Source organism: Gossypium hirsutum, chromosome A09 (assembly GCF_007990345.1).
Source record: "Gossypium hirsutum isolate 1008001.06 chromosome A09, Gossypium_hirsutum_v2.1, whole genome shotgun sequence".
Taxonomy (NCBI): domain Eukaryota; kingdom Viridiplantae; phylum Streptophyta; class Magnoliopsida; order Malvales; family Malvaceae; genus Gossypium; species Gossypium hirsutum.
Genome location: NC_053432.1, coordinates 57846164 through 57854182, shown reverse-complemented (window position 1 = coordinate 57854182; position 8019 = coordinate 57846164). Strand labels below are relative to the sequence as shown.

The following is an 8019-nucleotide window of genomic DNA, read 5'->3' as shown; positions in this document are numbered from 1 at the left end:
ACTCGCCTAATGAATATGTTCGACTATCATAAGATGATCAACGTAATAGACGAGGTCCTGCAAACACTATTCCTACTAAAGGGCGATTACGAGGGTTTCTAAATTTTTTTACCTTGAAGTATCGTGTAAGATACAAAGACATCTGACAACGTCCCTTCCCAGTCTGTAAGCAAATCGATCTTTCTACTCTTGATATGTTATATATTCACGATGCAGTGATTGGCTATTTTGATGATATTGGTTGGAATTCATTTGCAAATATTTCATGTAGTGCATGTTATGAATTGATTTATGAATTCTACAACACATTTAGCTTCAATATTAATGTATTACGAACTTTTGAAACACAAAGCATTATCTATTTTCGGTTACTTGGTAAAGACTTTTGAATGTTGATTTCCGGATTTAACATTGCCATGCGTTTCGTCGACCCTAACAATATTCAATCTTATTCCTATCATGCTACTCTGTTAGATATTCCCAGTAACTTTGATGCTCAAGAGGTTTATTGTGCTTTAACTCATTCTAGTCAACTTTAAAATCCAAAGACCACAAAAGACTTATTAGTGCATGAACCCACTTTAAGATATATTCATTGATTTTTAGCCTTTAGTTTTTCATGACGAAATGATTTGTTACCTATTCTAACTAAAACTAAACTTTTTTTTTGTGGTGTATGCATTCTAGATTTAAATTTAATTTAGGATATTGGTTTGCCCAAAACTTTCATGTTGTTTTGCGCTGTAATCGACCATTAATACTTGGGTCATATATTACGAATTTAACCTCTTGAATTTTTCCCTCAAAAGTCAATTTCTCGTCCTTAACATGTGCATATAGTATGGATAGCCTAGATAAATATTGTTTGGATTCTATGGGTTTGTTTGCTGGCACCGCTACTGCGTGTTATTTTGTTCCTCTAGGTACACGAACTACTCGCGGCAATATAGTCTTTTGCCAGCGTCCACACTTCACTACTAAGGACCAAGAGGAGCAACCTCTATCTGTGGAGGCATGTTTAAGTAGGATCGAAGTTCAACTTGGAACAATGGAAACCCAAGTCTCCACAATCTTCAACATCTTGCAAAGCCGTTACCCCAAACACTGACAACATCGTTAAAAGACGCATGGGGAGTATTCTTAACTTTTCTTTTTACTTGTTATTTAGGTTGCTATCTTTTATTTCATATAAAACATGCTTGAAGACAAGCATAGATTAAATAGGGGTTGAAATGGTAAGTAAAATGGTAAGTATGCATGATTTTTTTTACATGTCTCTTTTGCATATGTTAAATCTTATGTTAGATTTATTCAATAGTTTATTTCGACATTCTCATTACTTAGTCAATTTGGACATTTGGGTAATTTTTGAATTAAAGTGTTCAAGTATCTAGATTTGTCGACATTTGTGTTTTAAGGTCGATATATGTTACTAGATTTTTCTTATAAATTATTGTTTTAAAAAATATTTGCTTGTACATAAGTAAATAAATAAAATTAATAAATTAATAAAGGCTCAAGTTATGAGTGAAAGTTTCGAAAACGTGACTAAATTTAGTAACCGGCGTAAGGTACTTGGGTTGTCATCTTATCTCACGTAAAAGGTTGGAGTGACAAATCGAAAACTTACAAACATTCCGCTAACCGAGCCTTGAAAAAAAGAGACTGTTTGAACTGAGTAACTAGATAGAGTGCTTGGGTTGTCATCCTAGTTCGCGTAAAAAGGTTTGACCGTGTCTAAAAATATTTTTATTAATGTGTGATTAATTAATAATATCTTATAAATTTTGGATTCAAACTTAATTTAATGAAATGATTTAGTTCACATATTTCAGTTTTATGACACTTGTTGATCAAACTATATATTCTGAGCATTTATTTATTTTTGCATATGTTGTTTGCATTGATTAAGGATACAGAAAAGAGGCTCGATTTTTTAATAAATTGTAGAATAATTTCTAATGCTTGAAGGAACAATATGCTTGAGGACAAGCATGAGTTAAGTAAGGGGATTTGATAACATGTTAATTTGCATGACATTTTGTGTTTAATTCAGTTTATTTCTGAATTGATCCCTACTGAATTAGTGCTTTTATGTTTTAATCTTGTCAAGGATGATTGGGATGCTAAGAGTTAAAAATGAGAAAAAAAAAAGGCCAAATTGAAACAAAATCAATGAAATGAGGCCGAATAAAAAATGTGGAGAAAGCTAAGGACTTATCAGATTTTTTGACTTTGTAAAAGCCAAGAATAGAAAAAAATCTTATTTTAGTTTTTATTTAATTTTAATTATATGTTGAAGTGTTTAAATCCAAAATTAGTAAATTTCATGTGTATAAATAAGGCTTTAATGTACTTAGGAAAAACACTTAATTTCACATTTTGATTTCAATTTGAAATTGAATTAGTGCGTAACATTCTGTTGCTTTGTTTCCAATTCTTGGTTTTTTTTTCTTTCAAAATTCATTTAATTGCCTTCCAAGTCTTTTTCTTTCCCAATTTCCACCATCTTTCATTCAAATCCAATCACCTTCCATAATCTACAAGCATGATTAAATCCATGCTTCACTAAATTTCATTTTAACTTTAGGCCGGTGTTCTTTCCGATCGGGAATCATGAGATTCGTATTCGTGCTAAAAACCTTTCAATCGATATTCACATTTTTCTAAGTACTGGGATTGACAACTCATCCCTTAAAGTTAACTCGATTTCAAGTCAAAAATTGCATGTTGGGTTAGAGTCGTGTTTGCTGATAGTTGGAGATACGAGTAGGTTGTACTGTATTCAAATCTCCGAGAACAAATAAAGGAAGAAGTGCTCTGGTTTAAACGACCCATGCGGTTGAGGCCATTAATTCGAGTTGGGTTCTTTAGAGTGCAAGGTTGCTGGAATCTTGAATCAGGAACACGTGTATCTTGGTTAGATAATTGGTAAGGGTTGGTTTGTAGGTCGTACCGAGACCAGCTACAAGAGGAAGAATTAGTGGTTAGAACATTCTTAACTGCTATAACCAGCTTATTGTTTGAGGAGAAAATTAATTTTCAAGGATAGATTCAGAAATCCAAAATCCACCGAGTCTAGGGCTAAGGCTTATTATCTCTGTTTACAAAATCTGAATTTATTTCCTGATTTAAATTTATTTCCAATATTAATTAATTGTTTATTTACGCTGATTCAATTATTTACCTTCTAAACATTTAAAAAACCCCTGATTTATTTTTTTTTTGCAGGTCTGTTTGGAGTCGTGGGCATGAATTTTGCCATGACTTTTGACACGACAAACATTTTGTTAACAAGTTAAACGCGGAAGTTGATTATAACATCCAATCCTTGTAGACCCGACCCTACTACCACTTTTTACTACTATTTAGAGTTATTTTTGGTGGTTTCGACGCCCATCAACTATGCATACAAAACGGGTAAGAAGAGGAAATGAAACGGTAAGTACGTGTTTGGGATGTGTTATAATGTATTATCATATTCTATGGATAAATACTCTGAATCGAGAGTTAATAATGTTGTTTAGGCTTATGATATACATTGTGGACGGAATGAAAAGTAAGTAAATAGAAATATATATATTCCTATAAAAGGGATTGATATATATTATGTCTCATGAAATCCTATCATGTTATGAATGGTCAATAAATATGCGATATTAATAAACTTACTTGTTTGTGAGTTGATGATCATAACGATTTATGAGCCTTATAGCATTGGAATAGATTTATGTTTATTCTATAAAGTTTAATATTGAAATGGAATATTATGCTTAAAGTTTATACGAGCTTATTAAGAATTCATTGCTTATGTAGTTTTTCTTTTACCTTATAGATTATCGAAAGCTTGATCGAGTTGGAAGCTAGTCAGAGATCCATCACACTTTCCATCAATTTTACCAGTAGATTTTTATGCTTTCATCATGTTTATAATGGCATGTATAGATGCTTTGTGCTTGATGATATGGCCACTATGTTTGGCTTGTAAATATGGTTTTATAATTGATGACATTTTGGCATTTTTAGACTTGATGGCTAATGTTGAAATGGTTTAGGGATGATATGTTTTGAATGGCAAAATTGGAATGCTTGTGTGTGATATTAGCATGTAATGTTGCTTTGAATTTTTGAAACTTATGTTATTTTGATGCCTTGATGGTTGGTGTCCTTTTAGCCCTTTGATGTTTAATGGTTGGTGTTATATGATCAAATTGATACATGATTTATGGCCAAAGTGGTATGTGTTGGCATGTTTGCAAAGTGATTATTTAGGGCATGTTTTGATATAGGATTTAATTAAATATGTTCGGTTGAATTATGACCATTTGGACCTAAATTTGGTATGTATATATATTGATGTTGGAACCATTTGGTAATGGTTAGTTTTGTGTCATTTATATGGTTTTGATACATAAGGGAAGTGGTTCAAATGGTAAAGTTATTTTGTTATGGTTTGAATCTAAATTGGTAAAGTTGGTATGTGCCAAAAGTGGTATGTTTTGGTATGGAAACAAGTTAGTTCCTAATTGGTTAAATATGCACATGTTTAATAATATTTAATGTGTGTGTTTCAATACCCTGGTCATATGTGCAAATGGCTTGTTTAGGTATGTTTTAATTGGGTGAAAGAAATGGCTTGAATTTGGCCTATTTCTTGTCCACATGGCTTAAGACACGAGCATGTGTGTCCCCTATAGGTTTTTAAAGGTTGCATTTCAAGAGTTACATAGCCTAGCACACGGGCATGTGGCCTAGCCGTGTGACCCAAGTCAGAGAGTTACGTGAGCATGGACACAGGCTAGAACACGACAGTGTGTCCCCATTTCAAATGTCCACACGGCCTAAGACACGAGCGTGTGTCTCAGCCGTGTGACCCATGTAGTGTGATTTTTTGTATCTTTTTCCATGAAGTTGTAAATGTTTCTGATTTAGTCCTAAATCATTTCTAAAGTGTTTTTAAGGCCTCAAAGGCTCATTTAATTTGGAATGAATGTTTTGATGTTAATGGAATATGATATAATTCATGAAATAATTTGGAATGAATGTTTTGATATTTTGGTTTTAAGGTAATGCTCTATAACCCTATTCTAGCGGTGGATACGGGTTAAGGGTGATATAGCTCGTGTGAGCAGGCCCATTCCACAACTCGTGTGAGCACTATTATAAAGGAAATATTGCGATTATATGGAAAGACACACTATGTGTGTGAGTATTCTCAAGTATCCGATGCAATTCTAGATGGTTCAATAGGTAAGTATAGGAAATGGCATGGTAAGCATACAATTGAAATGTTCATGATATTATGAAAAGATTGATGAGTTAAATTATGTGTATATGAAATCTACTTACTATATGATTGAACTCATATGTATCATGGATAAACCTACTAACTTGTTAGTTTTATGGTGCTTGTATAGACTTTTACTAACCTTATGGTCTTGGTAATGACATTATGCATATTTTATAGTTTGTGCTAAGGAAATGGTAAGTTATGTTTAAGTTTATACAAGCTTACTAAGCATTAGTTGCTTACATAGTTACTTTTCTTTGTTTTATAGATTATTGGAAACTCAATTGGCTGGAAGTTTGTCGGGGATCAATCACACTATCTAGCAACTATTTTGGTAGTTTTTATGTATTTTGGCCAATGTTATAGATGGAATATATAGGAATTTTTGTAATGGTGTTTCTTGAATGTGTAATGGATGTTTTGGTATGCATATGATTTGAAGTTTATGTTTGGTTTGATAGACTTTAATTTCTTACAAGTTAGGTCATTTTGGCCATTTTTAAGTGCTTGCATATAAGATCCTTTTTGGTATGTTTGTGATGGCATGTAAATGGTTATATGATATTATTTGGTAGACAAAAGAACTAGGTTCTATGCTTGAAATGTGGTTATGGCGCTTTGATTTGATCAATGATGTTTTGACACAAATGTGGTGCATTTGAATGGCATATTGGTTAAATGAATTATGGTGTTTGAAATGGTATGTTTAAGTGTATTTGAATGATGTTTAAACATCTTGAATGTGTGCACAAATGGTATGGTTTGTTAGATGTGTTTTGGCCTTGAAATGGCTTGATTTTAGGGTCAAATTAAGGATCACACGGCCTGGAACACAGGCTGTCACACAACTGTTTGACACACTCGGCCTGGCTACATGGCCGTGTGTCATTTGTAAATTCCTAGTGTATTAAGTCAGTGAGTTACACAGCCTAGCACACGGGCACGGCCATGTGTTGCAGGTCAGAGAGTTACACGGCCTGCGACACAGCCATGTGACCCAACTCAGTGAGTTACATGGGTGGAGACACGAGCTAGGACACGCCGTATGTCCCTTTGCTCAATTGTTACACAGCCTGGGTTATGCCACACAGTCGTGTGACCCTTGTTTTCAAACTTTTGCAAATTTTTCTTAAATATTCTATTTTGTTTCAAATTAGTCACGAATTCCTTCTAAGTTATTTTTAGGGCGTCGAAGGCTCGATTTAGGGACCCAATTCATATGTTTGATAGATTTCTAAATGAGATTAATTTATTAAATGATATAATGTTAAGTGATGTTCTAATTGTTTGGTAATGCTCTGTAACTCTAATCCAATGATCCAATGGCTGAGACGGGTTAAGGGCGTTACTTTCTTCTTCTAAGGACTTATCTTAAGGTTCATAGTATTATCCACAGTTACCTCTGGGGTAGGTATTTTTGGGCTACCCAGTACTTTGCCCGATCGGAGTGCTATAGCTTTCACGTGCTCCTTACCTTCCCTTCGTTGATTATCCTCTGTATTGCTAGGTATACCTGTGCCAATTTATTTTTTAATGTCACCCATCATGCTCATGACTTGGCTCATTTGATCTTCGAGCTTAGTAAATGTTCTTGTTGAGTTAGTGCACTTAGATTGCATCTGCTTGACATCTATTCTCATTGACTGCATCTTTTCCTCAATTCTATCCAAAAATTGACCACATGCAGTATGATCGCTTGGGTTGATTCTATCTTGAGGTTTCTGTAAGTAAGGAGGTTGGTAATTAGTATTTTTAAGTTAATTTGAATTGTTACCCCCCCCATTGGTTTCCTCCCCATCTTAAATTTGGGTGATCTCCCTAGTCGGGATAATATGTATTTGAATAAGGGTTTTCATACCTATTCTTGATGTAATTTATATCCTCAGTAGGGTTATTAATATAATGGAAGAGTGACTTGTCTCCTCCATGCATAGACGGTGTAGAAGCAGATTTGGTATAGTTGAGACTATCCACTATTTGTTGATACTTATCATCGTCTTGAATAGCTTTGACCGTAGCGGGTTTCAGGCCATATGTGAATCATTTAGTTGTCCACTGACAGGAGTTTAATGGCACATTTTCAATAATTTCATGCACATCCTGGTAAATCCTATTCATAAGGGCTCCTCCTGCTGCTCCATCTAATCCAGATCATGCGTTTACATCCAACCCATTCTAAAATATTTACAATCCCATCTAATCAGGAAATCCGTTGTGTGAGCATTTTTTAATCAACATCTTGAAACATTCCCATGCCTAATAAAAACTTTCTCCCTCCATCTGTCTGAAGACAGCTATCTCTCTTCTTAGTTAAACTGCTTTACTGATTGGGAAAATTTTCTGTAAGAACTTTCCAGCGAGTTCATCCTATGTTATGATAGATCCTAGTGCCTATAAGTCTAACCAAGAAAAAGCGTTATCAATCAAAGAAACGAGGAACAACCGAAGACGAATAGCATCATCACTAGCCCCGTTATACTTGAAAGTATCACAGAGTTGAATAAACCGTCTCAAATGTTGATTAGGGTCCTCTATCATAGTGCCCCTAAATTGCATATTATTTTGGACCATTTGTATCATCGTCGATTTGATCTCAAAATTATTAGCTATAATCGTCAGTCCTGCTATACTTTCCTGAGCCATGTCTAGAGTTGGTAGGGCATAGTCACTTAGAGTTCTCTCATTTCGAGCCATATGCACGTTTGTGGGTAGCTGTGGAGTTGGTGGGT

At 34.3% G+C, this 8019-nt stretch overlaps 1 non-coding gene across 1 annotated transcript; it reads left to right on the top strand.

Annotated features, from left to right (window-relative positions):
• Positions 1-7496: 7496 nt before the first annotated feature.
• On the top strand, positions 7497-7603 carry LOC121207370 (small nucleolar RNA R71). The gene has a single exon (XR_005902461.1). It is a non-coding gene; the product is annotated as a small nucleolar RNA R71 (small nucleolar RNA).
• Positions 7604-8019: the final 416 nt, after the last annotated feature.